Source organism: Lactuca virosa, chromosome 2, assembly GCF_052849685.1.
Source record: "Lactuca virosa cultivar CGN04683 chromosome 2, Lactuca_virosa_CGN04683_v6, whole genome shotgun sequence".
NCBI classification, from domain to species: domain Eukaryota; kingdom Viridiplantae; phylum Streptophyta; class Magnoliopsida; order Asterales; family Asteraceae; genus Lactuca; species Lactuca virosa.
This window is the reverse complement of record NC_136427.1, coordinates 310,136,753-310,156,850: the sequence shown is the minus strand read 5'-3', so window position 1 is coordinate 310,156,850 and position 20,098 is coordinate 310,136,753.

Here is a 20,098-nt window from a genome sequence, read left to right as displayed (position 1 = left end):
GTATTTGGGTTTCATGGATGAGTGATAAGCACTTTTTCTAAATTAAGTCTCTTATTATTATTTTTTTTATCATAATTATGGTAGAAATTTCAAAGTAGGGTCTATTTCTCATTATGTTTGGATCGGTAGCCATTACACTACATAAAGAGTAAATTACACGAATGGTTTCTATGGTTTAAGGTAATTTGCACGTTTGGTCCCTAACTTATTTTTTTTAACTCGGAAGGTCCCTACTGTTTGTTTTTGTTGCGCGTTTGATCTCTGTCTTACCTAAAAAGACTATTTTGCCGTTGATTTTTTTAATTTATTTAAATAAACAGACCTCCAACCCTACCCCATCACCTTACCTTACCTACCCTACCATTTTTCCCTATATAAATAATAGTCTTTTTAGGTAAGACATTGACCAAACGCATAACAAAAACAAACAATAGGGACCAAGCGCGTAACAAAAACAAACAGTAAGGACCTTCCGAGTTAACAAAATAAGTTAGGGACCAAACACGCAAATTACCTCAAATCATAGGGATCATTCGTATAATTTACTCCTACACATAAATCATACACAAACAAAAAAATAATTGTGGTAGAAATTTCAAACTCTAGCTTTCTTTCAAGTTGACAGGTGTTATGACTCCGTAGAGAAACAAAATTCTAAAAGTTTTAAAAGTATGATTATGGATGCCATTACACTACGTTGGAAAAAAAAATCTTTTTTGTATGTGATGAAAATGATGTTCAACATGAAATTGAAATGTCAAAATTGTATTACCTAAATTTGTCCAGCTACTAGACATAAGTTAAATGAGTTGAAATTCATAAAATCTAATATTCTTTAATCTTGTTTAGTATAGGAAAATTATCAATATTGAATATAGACAATAAATTATCATTCCTAAACATTAGTATCAAGTGTTATATTAAAATCATAAGAGAAAACACCACACAAAACTCCTAACTCGAGAGCAGAATTTGCATGTCAAAAAAAGAAAGAAAAAATGAGTTTATAACCAATATATTTAGGAGAGACATAACCTATTTCATTCTTCATGAGTATACCTCCAATTATGGAGCTTTGTGTCTTATTTTGATGGCAATGTATTTTTGACCATTATACCCTTGTATTAGACTTAGTTAATTCTATAGCTTTGTCAATGATTGTATAATGTCAATGTATTTTTGACCAATCTACCCATGTAATAAAGTTAGTAATTGGTGTATCGTTGAATATGTTATAACATGTCAGTTGCACAATTTATAGTTGATTACACTTTGATGTTATAAAATGTATTTTTTGGCGGTATTTCAACATAACCAATTCGAGTACACTAAAAACTAAAATAGACTTCAAACAACTGTTGGGTTAAGATGTGGTTCAAGCTGGTGTCTTAAAATACCAACATTACATACAGAAAACTATGTTACAAAATTGGTCACCTATATAGGAAAACTTTACAGAACAGGTCCTTGTAATAGAAAAATATTACAGAAATGGTCCCTGTCCGTAAATACATTCCAAAATTGGTCCCCTATGACAGAAAATTATTATAAAAATGGTCCCTATGCAGAGAAACATTACATAATACGTCCTCCTAAAAGAAATACATTACAAAAATGGTCCATGTCAAAAAATACATTACAAAATTGGTCCCCTATGCAAGAAAACTTTACAGAACAAGTCCTTATGATAGAAAAATATTATAGAAATGTTCCCTATCGAGAAATACATTATAGAATTGGTCCCCTATGATAGAAAATTATTACAAAAATGGTCCCTTTGCAGGAAAACATTCAGAATACATCATTGTGATAGAAATACACTACAGAAATGGTCCATGTCCAAAAATACATTACAAAATCGGTCCCCTATACAGGAAAACTTTAAAGATCAGGTTCTTGTGACAGAAAAACATTACATAAAATGGTCATTGTCCAGAAAAACATTTAAGAGTTGGTCCCTGTGCAAAAATACATTCTAGAATTCGTCCCCAGAAATATAGAAAGATTCAGTCATGTGGCAACTTGTGGGAGAAAAACAATTACAAAAATGGTCACAAAATAAATACAATATTTGATTAAAAGTTTAACGGTTTTACCAATGACAAATCCTACCAAACAATAAAAATAAAAAATTAAACAATCAATACAAAGAGCATAAAAATACTAAAAATTAATCAAACTCATAACAAAAACTCATGATCTTTTGTGTTCTTTATTCTTGCTAGTGGATGCTTCATCAAAGCCTTGACATGCAAGATATTTGCAAGTCCTTCCATGGTGTCCATAATCACCATGAATCTCTCATTATTATCAAGTTCAATAAAGCATTGCTCTTTTGCATGTTTGTCAATAAATACTATTGACAAAACAATATCGCTTTGTGATGAGTAATGTTTTTTCACCTATTGAACTAGATGATCTAAGTCATACGAACATGTGTATATATAGAGACATGTTGTTGATCCAAATCAATACACTTGCCTATATGAGTTCCTAGCTAACTAAAAGAAGCATCCATATTTCAATTTAAAGTTGAAATTTGATATTACATGTCTGATAACCACAATGAAAAAAACAGTTAATAAAACTTAAAGGAAACATAAAGTATCCTCCATCGTAGATAAAAACTTACTCAATATGGGGGAGTGAGCGCTTATGTCCCATCTCGGTGCATCAACCTCATTATCCATCAAAAAGGAGGAAATAAATTGTCTACTGTAAACCAAACATAATTGAAGGCAAAACCAAAAGTTAATCAAATGCAAAAAGTTAATCAAAACTAAACTTAATCGAATGAAGAACAGTTAAACTGTTGTGATGAAGAAGAGAATATGAAAGACTATATTTATACCATTGATTGGTATCAGCGATGAAGTTGTAGGAGTTATTCACATGGATTCTTCACATCGATATAGGAGGAGTTCTTCACGTCGATATTGTAGGTTTTCGTATATCACGTATTATGTATTCACGTGATGGAGTTTTCCCACATTTAATTAGGTTTAATCCTAATTAAATTCATTTAGTTCTATTCTTTAATAATATGGAAATGATATTTTAGTACAATCACCTTTTATTTTGATTTATAAATACAGTTCATGGTTTTAAATTTATTTATATCTCATTAAATTATAAAATTGGATATAAACGTGAGTTTAATAGGTTAAAATATATATATATATATATATATATATATATATATATATATAATTATGAACTTTGAAAGGATATAGACATTATATTAAATGTTTGTAAGGATATATGAAATTATATATATATATATATATATATATATATATATATATATATATATATATATATAGGTTTAGGTTCTATGGAAAACAAAAAACCCTAAAAATTATAAAAATACATAAAAAAATACTTAGAGATCACAAATCTTTTTTTTTGAATTTTTTTATAAATAATCGCAACTTTTTGTTAAAATTCGCTGAAAAAAGAAATAAAAAATCAATTTCTTTTTTTTCAAAAAAAATTTCAGCGAATTTGTATAGAAAGCTGCGATTTTTTTCAAAAAAAGAATAAAAAAAAAAGTTTTGTGATCTCTAAGTATTTTTTTATGCATTTTTATGATTTTTAGAGTTTTTTTAGGGTTTTTTGTTTTCCAAATAACTTTTCCCTATATATATATATATATATATATATATATATATATATATATATATATATATATATATATACCTTAACATCTTATATTTCTTATATTCCAAGTACTTTACAATATTAACACAAACAACTAAACGAACGTGTGAATTACAAAGTAAAAAAAAAAAAAAAAACAAACAAACACTATTCTAAATTATTTAAACAAAATCTTTCCTAAATTAAAAACTACATGAATAGTAATTTTAGTATAAATTATATTTTTATATTTGTTTGTGTTATTGGTATATCATTATCAATTTGTATGAGTCAAATTTGATGATAGTATTTGGTATACATGTTCGTAGGTACATTTGTGTACCCTATGGTACACGGTTTTATAACAATAATCAAACCCTAGAGTCATGTTACATTAGATACAAGATCTAGATGATTTTGTCTATTATTAGAAATATTTGAAGGGAATTTTAGGGAGAAACATGTTTTATAATTTATAATACATTTGATTTTGGAAATTTATTATATTGAATTTAAATTTATTTCCATCGGATAATACTCTTTTACTAAAAATATTTCAACTCATGAAATAGAAATTTGTCGCATGTTACGATATCTTTATTAAACTTTCAGGTTTACTACCAATTAAAGGCTTCTTATAATCATTAAAACTTTTTAGCAAATAGAACTTCAAACTAAACAACACATCATGAATAGATTTTGCCTAAATCATCGTACCTAGACACAATATAGTAAATTTGCTTACAAATACTTCATGTTTTGAATCATGGCAGTTACAACTCAATTAATTATATCAGCTATATATAAATAGTAGATCTAGATTTTGGAGCTACATAAGATTATGCAACATGTATATATATCTTGAAAAAAAAGATCTATTGATAATTTGCTTCACAAAACATTACGTGAACCAAATTCAGTTGTGAAGTGGATTTGGTCCACAAGGGACAAGTCGGTGTGATACAACATAAGGTTGTTGATTTTCACCATTTGTAAGCTTTGGGTCGACGTTGAAATGACGTTTAAATGTGGAAATAAAGTTGGCTCTTATTCCTTCTTCACCAATCGAATGATCAACAATGTTCCTACAATTCGACTCATCTACTGATGTCACAAGCATGATTGTTATCACAAGCAAGACATGAATTTTAGTCTTCATTTTCAAGGAATGTTACCAAGAACAAAGAATGTTATAGATGTAAGAAAATGAAATGTGATTTTAAGTCGATGAAGAAGTTTATTTATAGGGGCAAATTACAATTGTCAACCCATTACTATAAGATAATTCTATATGAATATCTTTTTAAAGTGTTAAAGAAAACTAAATAAAATAAGAAGAATAGAATGACTTGCAACAACTCAACAATGGACGGCCAACAAATAAAAATCAAAGTTCAAACACATAAGCTTTAGTTTATAAATTAACTCCAAACACAACCAAAGGATGTAAAATGAAATTGTTTGAGAATATGAGATTAATATGTTATTTGTTCACATCATTTTCTTTCATTTTTTTTTTTTAATTTGTGGCTTCTTATCTTTCTATGTCATCCGGCCAAATAATAAACGATATCCTGACGTTTTATTTATAAATAAAGCTTGTTAAATAAAGTTACTAATTAAATGATTTCATGTATAAGGTTGACTTTGTGTATTTTATGTACGATTTGCTTTTACAAATGACATTTGTTTTTAAAATGATGGAATTAGAGGATGTCTTATCTATAATTGACTTGTAACACAACAATATCATTTGCTTTTAAGAATTCCAAAGATTCAGAGTTCATTCAATTCATATTCCCAGTTAAACAAGAAGGTTTACAGCATGCCTTCGTTCCGATTATATTAAACCTTTTAATTATATTAGGCTAGCCGGTATGGAGGCAAAAACACACATAGGAATCCAACGTGGATGGGTTTCCACTAGGGAAACCACCCTAAAATATAGTAGATGTCTTGTGGAGTGAGGGTGGTCACAGAAAGTGGCGAAGCTAAGTTTTTTTATAATAAATTATTATACAGAAATATAAATTATAAACTACTTTAAATGTTTTAATTGAACTACCTTATAACCTTAATGGTTCTGGAATATATATATATATATATATATATATATATATATATATATATATATATATATATTCGAAACCCATTTTCGATTTTTTTTTTCGTTTTCATTCGGTTTTATTTAAATAGTAAATTATATGGTTTTATGTTTTAAACTCGTCACTATCCACGATCTTAACGGAAGGAATATGTTTATCTTTCTCTCTTTCTTTCTCATCTTCACTAGTCAACACCATTTTTACAACCTAATGAAAAACCATTTTTACAACCTAATGAAATTATAGTGGAATAGTTTGATGATAAGGTAGATTGCATTTATGCGTAGCATTATAAGTGTGATTATTTGGTAGAATTGTATTTGTATTTTTAAACAAATTTCCTAAGTTCGTAATAATTATTCAGCTTTTTTATATTCAAATAAAGAATTATAATTATAATTATTTATTATCTAAGAATTAAAATAGTCAATTTTATACCGATACTAGCAAAACTAATTATCAAAAATAAATTACACTCTTAGTCCAATTTTAAAAAAAAATTGATACAAACAATCCTTGTAGTTTCTATTTTAATCATTTTTTACCATTTTTTCAGGTTTCAATCTATCCCTTTGGTAAACCATATGTAAACTCATCATTTTTATATTATCTATTTCATTTTATTGTCATTTTATATACTTAAGGACCGTTTGTGTAAAATATTAAAGTTTCATCGACTCACCCATCCCGGTAGACGTGACAATCGTGTCGTGTCGTGCTGGTTCGTATCGTGTCGAAACAGTAAACGGGTTGAAAGTGGTTGACCCTAACCCGACCCGTTTAATTAACATGTTGTGTCGAGTCAACCCGTTTATTTCGTATAGAGTTCGTGTCGAGTTTCGTGTTAGGGGTATACCTTGAAATATGTCGTGTCATGTGAGGTTGAAACATTGAAATTTTGAAAGAGAAGGAGTTGGGTAGACGAAAAGGAAAAAATAATAGTTGGGAAACGGAATAGATAAAGTCATAGCAAGTTCAGATGACAAAATAGAAGTGGTAGAAGTTGGGGAGGCGGAAGACGAGATAGTGAGGACGAGAGAGTGGTCAAAGGGATAATGTAGTTTCGGAGATAAAGGAAAAACTAAAAATGAAGTCTTGATGTAGACGTATGGCTAAGTCATTTTCACATTACAAGACGACTCAATGCAAACGTTTTCTTTATTTATGGTTTTGATTTGGATCTTTCTAGTTTATTTAAAGAATTCAAAAAACTTGCATATAAATAAACGGGTTATTTCGAGTCATATTTGAGTTGAAATTCTCAACACTAACATCACCCGTTTAATTTCTGTGTCATGTTATGTCAACATGTTTATTTAAACATGTGAAAATATCTTACCCAAACTCGTTCATTTCGTGCCGAGTTCGTAACACATTTCGTGTCGTGCCAGTTTTTTCCACCTCTACATTCCGGCCCCCTCTCTTATATTTTCTATCCGTCTTCATTGAGGGTTTAATTAAGATCTTATAGAAGTTCAGTAAAAAAAACTCATCATTACAAGCTAATCTTATGCAGTAGAGTTGAATTGTTGTGAAATGGTTTCATAAATATTTTTTATTTACAAATTAAACTTTATAATAAAAAAATTAGTTTTTTTTAATTAATTTTACATTTTATAATATAATTGCTTAACATATAAAAAAGTAAAAAGCTTTTGTAACACCTGTTTTCCAGATTTGATCGGTTTAGGGCATTAAGGAGTCAGAAGCTTGGTTTTTAGAAAAAATCGGGTGGCACGACGTGACAGGTCAAATGGGAAACGCATATCCAGGAAGCATTTCACGACGTAACATGAGTATGGACACGTCGTGAGGATGGCTGCAACCCAAACTCATGATCTTTTAGGTTTTCCTTCGTATTTAAACCTCATAAACTCGAAATTAGGGTTCATAATCAGCTTCCTCTCTCAAACCTCAAAAACCCTAACCCTAATCTCTCTTGGTTGTTCTTGGCTTATTTTGGCGGTTTTGGTGCTCTTTGAAAGAAGTAAGAGGAGAATTGGTGCAAGGATCAAGCAAGAAACACCTTCTCATCTTTGATATCACCTTTTGGACTATTTGTAAGGATTTAAGCTTCAACCTTTGTGGTTTATTCTCTTAGATCTAAGTTACTCTAGTCCTTTTTGATTCATGGTTTTGATTTGAATGAATGAATGAAATAAAGCTGGCAACTTTATAGTCCTCCTGAGTCCCTAGAGCATTATCTCTTATGGATCTAAGTATTGGATGTGGATTGTGAACCTTACATGGGTTTTTAGGTCATTTTCTTGGCTTTTGACCTAGGTTGGGGTAGAGGACATGCATGGAGCATGCATGTCCATAAAGTTGTCATTTTTATGAACCTCTAAAGTCCTTTAAAGCTTTCTGGAAAGTTGAAGTTGAAGACTTATCAGATTAAGGACTCAAAATACTAAGTAGTTGCTCAGACTGTGGTCACGATGTGACATAAGGAATGTCACGACATGAAGATAGAAGATCCCATGATTATCTTGTCCTGATGAGTTCACAATGTGACCAAGGAGGGTTCACGTCATGGCTTCTACTGATCGACTTGTCCGTGACTGAGTTGGCGCGTGACCGAGTTGGGAATCGGGCTGAACACGTTCTCATGACGTAACCAAGGGTTGGTCACGACATGAGGGTCAACTATTGGTACTATTGACTGTTGACCGTTGACTTTTCAATATGGTTGACTTTTGGTCAATTTGCTGGATTCAGGGTATAGACTAAGGTTGGACCTTATCTGATTTGATAGGTGTGTTGTAGCATCGGTTGAGTGGCATTGAGCTGAGGTTTATCTATCTATGTGAATCAGGTGAGTCTTCTCACTATACTATGTATGATGCTAGTCATCTTAGTGATACTTGCATGGAAGAACAGGGTGGTTGTCGTTGTGTAACATTTGGGATTTATTGGTATGTTCCTTTTTAACCCTTATTGTGAATTCTTTTCATTTTAGTCCCTAGTTGAGTACATTGGGCGTACTGGCTCGTTTGATGGTCGTGGAGGCACCGACGTACGCTGGGTGTAAGTGGGACGTACGCTAAGCAGGTACAAACCTTATTTTTTATGGGTTGTGACCTATTTAAGCAACTTATGTTGCCTTGGTGGTATCTTTTGGTCAACCTCCACTCCCCTAAACCCTAAGAATGAAACCTTAAGCGCCATTTGTGAGTTTTGAGCTTGGAAGTGACTTTTGATGGTGTTTTTGGTGATTTGAAGGAAGAAGAACATTTGGAGGTTATCTTGGTGTGGCTTGAGTTTGAAGATCCAGAACCATCATCAACTTTGCAAGCTATTTGAGGTATAAAGCTCTCAACTTGATGATTTCTTATGGTAGATCTAGTTTAGGGCCTTTTTATGCATTTTTGGGTCCTTTAAACTTTGTTTGGGAGTATGAGCTATTCCATCAACTTGGGATGATAGATATCTGCTTTTATGAGGTCCCTTGTTCAAAAAAATGAAAACTTGATGGGTTTTGTTCAACCATGCAAGGTTGATGTTTCACTTAATGGAGTTAAGATGCTAGAATTGGACCTTGGGGTGTTTTTAGCCATGCAAAGGCTTAATGTCTTCGAATTTATGGGTTAGGACCTTAATATGATGTTATTTTGTGGATTGGTTGATAAGTTCTGAAGTGGTTAAGTCGTTTGGCCAAGGGTTTGGGATCAAGCCAGTACGCATGACGTACTCTTGGGTACACTGAGCGTACTGGGTGTGAACCTGTTTCCAGATCGATCGCGCATGCAGGGTGTACATCCTGGTACGCCGAGCGTACGCTAATGTATGGAGCGAATGAGTTATGGGAATGGGTTATTTGGGCTATGTTTCGATTGGGTTTGGCCCCTTAACTCCTATGGATAATTTCTGGACTTTGGGCTATTGTTGGACATTGGTCCTTCTTAGATTGGGCCATATTGGGCTTTGGGTGCCATTTAGGAATTTGGGCCTTTGGAGAAAATGGGTTGGGCCAAGTAGGAAAAAGGGTAAAATGGTCTTTTACCCTGGATGTTAGACAAGTGATCTAGATTCTTGATTTTGGGTTAAGACCCAATTATTAATTGGGTATTATTGATGATGATAGCGCGGGGATTTTTCGGATCAGCAGTCAGTTTATTGTTCATATTGTCCTAAGCCCTTTAAATCTTATATATATATATATATATATATATATATATATATATATGATTTTGGCAAAATATAAGTTTAAAAGAGTTTTTAAAGTATTTAAAAGAGTTTGACAATATTTAAAAGAGTTTCAGTAACTTAAAGTCGTTTTAGAAATATTTAGAAATCATTTGATTGTAAACACATTATTCTTGTGTTAGACTTGTATTCCCCCCCCCCCCCTAAAACAGTGAAAAATAGTAAAAACGTAGGGGTATGAACTCACCTCGTGTGTGAGTTCCTGGTTTGTTACGATGTGGTTGTGACGATTCTCGGTATAGAATACGTGTGATTAACCATATCCTGAGTATAGTTTACATATAATTGTATCCCTAATTAGCTAACTAGTAACTTAACAAGGTAAATAATATTAGTTCATAGGAATTACTTACAAATAGTGAATACATTATGGATGCATATACGAAGTGTTCTTGAGAGTTTGAAGGCTTACTGGGTATATGTTTGATACTTGAGAGCATATGAAGTGAAATATGTTTAGTGTAAGTATTAAATGAATCCATTTGTTCCTTAAGTATGAAGGAACTCATAAGGTGGTGAATGTAAGCTTAGGAAAGTGTGTCAAAGGGATTATCATTGAGGTTTTCGGTCCTTTAAGACCTTAACTTGGTGAATTCGGTCCTTCATGACCGAATTCCCGTTGTATTCGATCCTAAAGTGGGACAAAATGGAGGCAATTCGGTTTCTTGGTCAAGACAAAAGAAGAATTCGGTCCATGCTTTTCCTTTTGAGAAGAATTCGGCTTTTGCTTTTCCTTTTGAAGTGAATTCGGTTTTGGCTTTCTTTTTTTAAGGGAATTCGGTTTTGGATTGATATTTGATTCCAAAAACCGATTTTCAAATATATATATTAATATATTTTATAATTACCCTTAAATGTTAAGTTTATATATATGTTTTCAAAGGCTTGACAGTTCGTGATTTACACTAAGTGTTAGGTTCTAGAGTGAAGGATTTCAACCCTTATTGTAAACTAGGGTAAACTTTGATTTGAACTAGTATGAATTTCATTGACTTTTATTGAATCGAAAGAACCGGTTGTTACACTATGTACTCACCAGGTTTCTCAACCTGACCCACTCAGTTTATTGTATCATAGGTGGCTATATGAAAGATACATTCTGCTGAGAGATTCAAGGAGTATTAGGCCACTAGTTTAATTACTGCAAGGCTTGTAATATTTTGTTATGCTTATGTTTCTGTATTGACGATGACATCCCAATGTTTTAACGTAAATAAAATACATTTCTTCGGAAATGCTTTGATAATATCTTATCATGTTTTATGGGAACAAATTCCGCAATATAATTCTTCAAAAAGGATACTTTGATTGTTAAATAAGCATAAATAAATCGGCATTTTCTGGCCGTGAAAATAGGGATGTCACAGGTACATCGAACCAAACCAGTTTGGCAGAAATTAGTGGACCATTGACCTACCTGTTGAGGCTTATCGGATCAAGGTCCAGGTCCGGAGGTTCAAATACTCACCCCTAAACTGGACTGGAGATAAAGAGCTTTTCAATAGTAAATATTTGCAGGTATACGTTCTCCTCTACAATTGCTTTATGTTTTTTTTCTTTGACATTTTTCACTAAAAATTTCAAGTTAAACTCTCTCTCTCTCTCTCTCTGCCATTACTCATCTCACCATCTATATGTAATGACTCAAATTTTTTATTTTGTCATCGAGGTTAGTTTTTGTTACACTCTTTCGTTAAATTAACCTCTTATCTTGTTAAAGTCAAGTTATTGGGACCGTAAGTGTAAGAAAATGATTCTTGGTCATGTGTACGAAGTTGGGGGTCATTTTGTTGTACTTTGAGGGTCTAGTTTGATGTTTGTGGGGTATTTAAGCATAACTAACCCAAAAATCCGGGAAATCTATCTCATTTGCAACAAACAAACCCTAGGTGAGAGAGTCTTGTGAGCATGCCATCTTTGGAGTAGTGAGAGCTGAAGTGAAGATTTGTTGCCTTTGTGGTGAAGTTCTTGTGTTGTTTCTAGGATTGCTTTCCTTCTACCTCGTCCTTAGCAACATATCGAATTTCCAGAAGATATGTGATCCTCCTTGATGTGTTCTTTTCTGTCCTTGCATGTCACACTCTAGAAAAAGGCATGGAGGATGCATAATCCATGGTTAAGAGTTTTGGATTAGCCCTTAAAGTGTTTCAGCTGCCTTAAACACTTAGCCATGGTCTTTGAGGGTTAGAATCATCCCAAAATGGGTTTTGATCAGACCCAAATCGGACTGGAAAGGACAGATGATCAAAAATTATGTTTGTAACTGATATCACTACTACGACGCGGTATGCTAGCCACCATGGCACGGTGACGGGAATTAAAGATTTTCGATTCGTGATCTGATGCACAAAATGCGACACAGTCATGCCCTGGCCGCGGTACAGTTTTGGTCTGGAACAGAACCACTTCTGTTTTGTAATTCGTTTCTGATTAGGCCTTTTTGTAATATTTTAGGGAACTTAATTGCTTGTTGGAAGGTGCTTCTCCTCTGTTCATAAACCTACATATCTTGGACAAGAGGTGAGTCAATCCTTGTTGCAATTCTAGTATTTTGTTAGGAAATTTCATATCTTTGAAGGGGTATATTGAACCTAGCTTGTTATAGGATGCATGTTCTCTAATTATGAATAATATACATGTCGGTAATGTTGAATCTTTTTTGTGATTGAAAGTTTAGGATGTAATGCATGCTAGACTTTTGACATGATACTTTGGTGAGAAGTGTGTGATAGGTTCATGATAGAAAGAGAGTTATGTGTTAATTGTGGCTGATGTTTATGCATGATATGCTTCTAGAAATATGTTTGGTTAAGAAGTAGTTAAGTTGCATGCTAGTGATGTAAAATACTTTAACTTGTTGTGGTTTGTTTGCATGTTTACATAGTGAGGAGATTGGAAGTAATATGTCTTTAATATTAACAATAATTGAACATGATTACTTAGGGAGGATAGAGAATAATGTAGTTATGTAGTGTAACCCGTTGTGTGATGAATTAATAATACATTAATTAAATTAGGAATACATTTAGTGAGGGTAAAGAGGTAGCAATGTAGGCTTAGGTGTGGAACATATCCGACTATTCGTGGTGGCCTAATAGGTTGAATGATACCTATAATGTAACATCCCAATTTCACAACCAAAAGTTTTTCATTTTATTAAGGTAAAACCCCACATTATAAAGCTAAAAACCAATTGTTCCAGATTACATTTGTTAAAATCAGAGTAATATAATAATGTTGAATCTTCATTGTTGTTGATGAATGTGTACAGTCATGCCTTCGCCTTCCCACGATAACCAATGAAACCTGAAAACAATAACAGCCGGGTAAGCAAAAAGCTTAGTCAGTTTCCCAAAAATACCACACACACAACATAACACATAGAAGTATGCACACTGGGTCCTCACTCATCAGACATGAATACCCTGGGTTTGTTGGCCTGCCGCCTCAACCCAACCGCTCTTCCCGAGCCTCCGTGCCTATGGCTTATAATCGGTCTGCACCTGGTATCATGGCCTAAAACACACAACAAAGACCATCTCAACATCATCTGCCACCATATGTCGACATATAAACAATCCAGGATCAAGTAGGCACATAATACAGACTTCAATCATACAACTCACTACCGCCTACTAGATCTCTCACAGTACACTGCTCCGCTACCAGCTAACCTCTTTGGAATGCGTAACCATAAGTAGACAGAGATGACCCGAATAGATAATCCTACTTTAGAGCCATAACAAAACAAGTAACATGCAAGAAAGCCTAGATCAAGAGTTCTCAGGCTATCCTACATGACTACATACAGCCCCTAGGGCACTCTATTAGATGATAACCACCTTACTGGTACTCTAACCAGCATACCACTACTCTGCATCTTACAACACCAGGATGTATATATATATATATATATATATATATATATATATATATATATATATATATATATAGGGCACTCTATTAGATGATAACCACCTTACTGGTACTCTAACCAGCATACCACTACTCTGCATCTTACCACACCAGGATATATATATATATATATATATATATATAAATCTAGCAGATCACTACATCATAGTGACATCCTATACATAAGGATACATAACCAACTCTGCAAGGAATGCATAACCATATGTACCCAGAGGTGAGATAGACACCCGGAGAGATGATCCTACTCTACAACCACATCCAAATAAGGAACATGCAAGAAAACCTAGATCAAGAGTCGTTAGTCTATCCTACGTGGCTACATACAGCCCCTAGAGTATCCTTATAATAAATGATAACCAAAACTAGTGGGCTGGCGTTGGTGCCTTCGACCCATGGGTACAGTGAGGAAAAGTCACTTGAAACGGAGAACCCAAAACACTGTTGTGACATCCCCTAATTTCTCGGCCAGAAAAGACCGATTTAATTTATGCTTTTTAAAATAAAATCAGAGAAATCTTTTTAAAAGATGTTGCGGAATCGGTCCCCAATACAAAATATGATAAAAGTTTGTCAAAACCTTTCTTTAAGAAATATATAATTTCATTTCATATCAAAACCTTGGGATGTCATGTTCCGATACAGATCAAAAGCATAAACAAGACATTATAAGCCTTTCAACAGTTATTTACAACTACTGGCCTATAATCCAAAAATCTCTCTTCATCCTCCGACTATGCTCGGGGTCCACTACCTGTAACATAAAAAGCTGAGTGGGTCAGGCTTAGGAGCCTGGTGAGCATATAGGGTTTTCAACCCACAGTAATAATAAACTTATTAAGTTCATCAATCGGCAATAACCCTGATTACCCATTCCCGTTATCCTCACTTTACGTCCCTAAACACTCATCACAAGGGACCTAGCCTAAAGAATATCATCGGGATGGACACTACTGCTAAGGGGTTTCCTCAGCCATACATGTCCTAAAGGCAACCATGGGGGGGGGATGGAGTACAGCGAATGAACACCCAAGTTCATTAACACCTATAGGTTGCGGGTCTGCCAGCGTTCCACTGGACTGTCTAGAAAAGTCTGTGGTCGTCATCCAAACTCCGCTAGATGACTGGATCACAATCACATTGAGGCCTCTCATCATTTTATTTCATCACACATCAACTATCTACTCATGTTTTACCCAACATATTTGTAGATAAAAATACATATACAGTTTAAAACTTGTATAAAACATCTATTCAACAGTCACCTCAATTAAACAATTAATATAATTACACGTAGCACGTATTTTATAGAAAATACTTCATATCTAGGTGTAAGATGAAGGTGACTATACACTCACTTGATTTGATGATAATCGGGAAGAAATTCGTTTCCTAAAACGTTCGTTTCTAATAAAACCGAGAGTTTTATTCAGAAACCGGGCTCTGCAAAGGTCGGGCTTCGAAACAGAAAAGATAAATTTTTCGGGCTTCTCGGGCACTTCGGGGCGTATTCTGGGTGTTATAATCGATACCGGGGCTTTGGGGGATGTTAGAATGAAAGAAATATGGAAAAAGGGGTAAAAGATGGCAAAAATCCAAAAGTATCCGAGAAGGCTCGCAAGCCTTCTATTTATAGGGAGGTCCGAAGTCGGCTTAGAAGGGAGGAGTCAGCAGCGAGGACACGCGGCAGCAGCAGGGCGAAGGTGCGCAGGTGGCTCGCACGTGGGTTGCGCATGCGAGGGGCTCGGTGTCGGCCTCTGATTGGACCGAGGTCTAGTCCGAGGCTTTAGATGTGGCACCATATCCGAAGCTCGGACATGTCACAAGAGGGTACGAGGCAGCTCCTAATTGGCCGAGCCTCCGGTCCGAAGAGAATGCGACACGCGTTGACAGGTGGCCTCGGATGACTCAGCAGTTCGGACACGTGGCACGATTTGGGCGAGGGTGACGTGGCCGAAGTCCACGTATGCGAATTTTCTCGGTTTTGACATTTTTTTCTCTTTTTTCGCGCCAAAACTTCAAAAATCCATAACTTTCGCATACGAGCTCCGTTTTTGACGTTCTTTATATGCACGCGTAGGTAAAATTACGCTCTACATCTTTCGTTTAGACTTCGTCGGCTAATTTTGACATTAATTTTTATATTATTATTTTTAACAGACCGGGACAGGAAATCCGTTAAAAATTCATAACTTCTTCATCCGACGTCCGTTTTCGTCTGTCTTTTTACCGTTGTGCTACTATTGACGATACCTTCGATTCTCGTTTAGGTCGTGTCGGCTAAAAATCACTCGATCTAAAATTCGAGTTTTTAGCTGTCTACTGCTAAGCTGAAACTTCGAAAAATCATAACTTCCTCATACGAAGTCAGATTTGGGCGTTCTTTTTATACCTACTCTCGGTTTAACGAACACTATGATTTTCGTTTAGATCACTAAGGCTGAAAAGTAGTTTATCAAAAACTCACTTTTTACGACATTCGGCACCGTGCCGGTTTTGTCGTGAAACTTCGACAGGTCATAACTTCTTCGTTATAACTCGGATTTTGGTATTCTTTATATATCCGTAATCCTTGTCACGACCACTACAACTTTCTTAATAGATATCGGCTTTATCTAATATTTATTTTTGACGCTCATTTTTATTCTTAATTAATTAAACCATAATAATTAAGCATAAAACACATAATTCACATAATATTCACATAATTCCATTTCATTTCTTCAAAATGAGTTACAAAGGTTAACCTAGACTATAACGTCAATATTAATGCCTAGCCTAGAAACACGGGCGTTACAATTCTCTCCCCCCTTAGGATGATTCCGTCCCCGGAATCACACATCAGCAAACAAATGCGGGTAGCGACTAATCATGTCACTCTCCGTTTCCCAGGTGAGATTTGGCCCATTCGTATGTTTCCATCACACCAGCACTAAATCGACCATCTTGCGTCGCAACTTCTTAGTCTTACAGTCAACTATTGCCTCAGGTTCTTCAATCAACCTCTTGTTTTCATCCAACCTTAATTCAGAAATGGGAATTATGTCGGGCACATCTCCCGTGAACTTTCTCAAATAACACAGATGAAAGGTGTTATGAATACCCTCCAGTTCTTCCGGTAATTATAGCTTGTAAGCTTGATTCCCGATCCTCTGAAGAACTTTAAATGGTCCAATAAACCTTGGACTCAATTTTCCCCTTTTACCAAATCTTATAAGTCCCTTCCACGATAAGACTTTAAGTAAAACCGAATCTCCAACTTCGAAGGATATCAGTTGTCTTTTCTTGTCAGCATAACTCTTTTGTCGATTTTGAGCTGCTAACATCCTTTCCCTAATCACTTTCAACTTTTCAGCAGTTTGATGGACTATTTCAGGTCCCATAAACTGCTTTTCCCCAGCTTCCAGCCAACATGACGGCGTTCGACACTTTTCTCCATACAAAGCGTGATAAGGTGCCATCTTGATGCTTGAGTGGAAACTATTATTATAGAAAAATTCTACTAGAGGTAAGTGTTCATCCCAGTTACCTTGGAATTCTAGGGTACATGCTCTCAGCATATCCTCCAATTTTTGAATCGTTCGTTCGCTTTGACCATCGGTTTGAGGATGGTAAGGTGTACTCAAACACAACTTGGTACCCAATTCCTCTTGTAGACTCCTCCAAAACCTTGAGGTAAAATGGCTGTCACGATCGGATACAATCGTTAACGGAACACCGTGAAGCCTCACAATTTCCTTCACGTAAGAATTCGCAAGTTTATCCATAGACCATTTCTCGTTGGCTGCTATGAAATGCGCACTCTTAAGGAAGCGATCAACGACCACCCAAATCATGTCGTGACCGTTCCTTGTTCTGGGCAGTTTAGTCATAAAATCCATGGTGATGTCTTCCCATTTACCCATGGGTACAGGTAAAGGTTCTAAACTCCCATATGGTTTCTGATGTTGTGCCTTAACCCTAGCACAAGTTACACACTCGGCCACATACTTAGCAACACCGAGCTTCATCGTCGGCCACCAGTAATAGGGTTTTAGATCCTTATACATTTTCGTACTGCCGGGATGAATCGAGTACATGGTCTTGTGAGCTTCTTCCATCAGAAGATCTCTTGCTCCTCCCGTCTTGGGTACCCAAATCCTATCTTTGAATACCTTCAGTCCTTGACCGTTTGTATCAAACACCAATGTCTTACCCAAACGTTCCTCCTTCCGGTCATTTTTCTCTAAAGCTTCCTCCTGAGCTTTCTTTATAATTTCCACAATTGTCGAGACAACTTCAATTCTCAACGCTCTTGGCCTTTTCTTTTCAAGATTTACCTTCCGACTGAGAGCATCAGCAACAACATTTGCTTTACTAGGGTGGTAAAGTATCTCACAGTCGTAGTCCTTGAGTAACTCTAGCCAGCGCCGTTGCCTCATGTTCAATTCCTTCTGATTAAAGAGATATTGAAGACTCTTATGATCAGTGAAAAGTTTGTATTTAGTACCATAAAGATAGTGCCTCCATATCTTTAAGGCGAATACTACCGCTGCCAACTCCAGATAATGAGTGGGGTAGTTCTTTTCATGCTCTTTCAATTGCCTCGATGCATACGCTGTCACTTATCCCTTTGGGTCAGAACACAACCTAACCCAACTCCAGAGGCATCACTATAAACTGCAAAGCCATCAACTCCTTCAGGTAACGAAAGAATCGGTGCTTCACACAATCTCTTCTTCAACTTCTCAAAGGCTTCCTTATGCTTCTCATTCCAAGTATAAGTAGCTCCTTTGTGGGTCAAAGCTGTTAATGGAGTAGCAATCGAAGAAAAGCCTTGGATAAATCGGCGATAATATCCGGCTAATCCTAAAAAACTTCGAATCTCCGTGGGACTTTTTGGTTGTTCCCACTTCATCACAGCTTCGATCTTTGCTGGGTCAACCATTATTCCTTCTTGGTTAACTACATGACCTAAAAATTGGACTTCTTGAATCCAAAATTCACATTTGGAGAACTTTGCATACAGTTTCTCCTTTTTCAGAACTTCTAGCACCTCACGCAGATGCTTTTCATGCTCTTGCTTGCTTTTCGAATAAATCAAGATATCGTCTATGAATACTATCACGGATTTATCAAGGTATGGTTTACAAACCCTGTTCATCTAATCCATGAAAGCTGCTGGGGCATTGGTTAGTCCGAACGACATAACCAAAAATTCATAGTGTCCATATCTTGTTCTGAACGCAGTCTTCTTGATATCCTACTCTCTCACCTTTAGTTGATGGTACCCTGACCTAAGATCGATCTTCGAGAAATAGCTCGAACCTTGCAACTGATCGAACAGGTCATCGATCCTCGACAACGAGTACTTGTTCTTTATTGTTGCTTTATTCAGCTCTCTGTAATCGATGCACATTCTCATGCTCCCGTCTTTCTTCTTTACAAATAACACAGGGACTCCCCAAGGAGATGAACTAGGTCGAATGAAACCTTTGTCCAATAACTCTTGAAGTTGTGTCATAAGTTCTTTCATCTCTGTTGGTGCTAATCGATACGGTGCTTTTGCTATCGGCGTCGTTCCTGGTAACAAGTCGATACGAAATTCTACTTGTCGATCAGGGGGTAATCCGGGAAGATCTTCGAGAAAGACTTCCGGATAATCACACACCACCGGAATATTCTGCACCTCCTTCTTTTCCTCTTAGCATCGATCACGAACGCTAGATATGATGTACATCCCTTGGCCAAACACTTTCTGGCTTTCATTAGAGAAATGATTCCAGAGTTTACTCTGCGTTTGTCTCCATACACCATAAACGACTCTTTCCCTGGCGGGTTTACTTTTACTATCTTTTTCCTACACAATATCTCAGCATCATTGGCGCTAAGCCAATCCATTCCTAAAACTATGTCGAAACCATTTAACTCGATAGACAATAATTCCTCTTGGAACTTATTCCCATCCAAGTCAATGAGGATGTTTTTCATACGATGGCTAACAGGTACAAACTTGCCACTAACAATCTCGACTATTATAGCATTAACTAGTCTATCTACAGGCAAAGCTAGTTTTCTACCAAATTCATGCGAAATAAAGGAGTAATTGGCTCCAGAATCAAACAGAATTTGGGCAGGCAATTCGTTTACGAGAAAGGTACCTGAAGCGAAATCCGTTTTTTCTTTCGCAGCTTCAAGTGTCATTTGAAAGGCTCTCGCCTTCGGCTTTGGTGGAA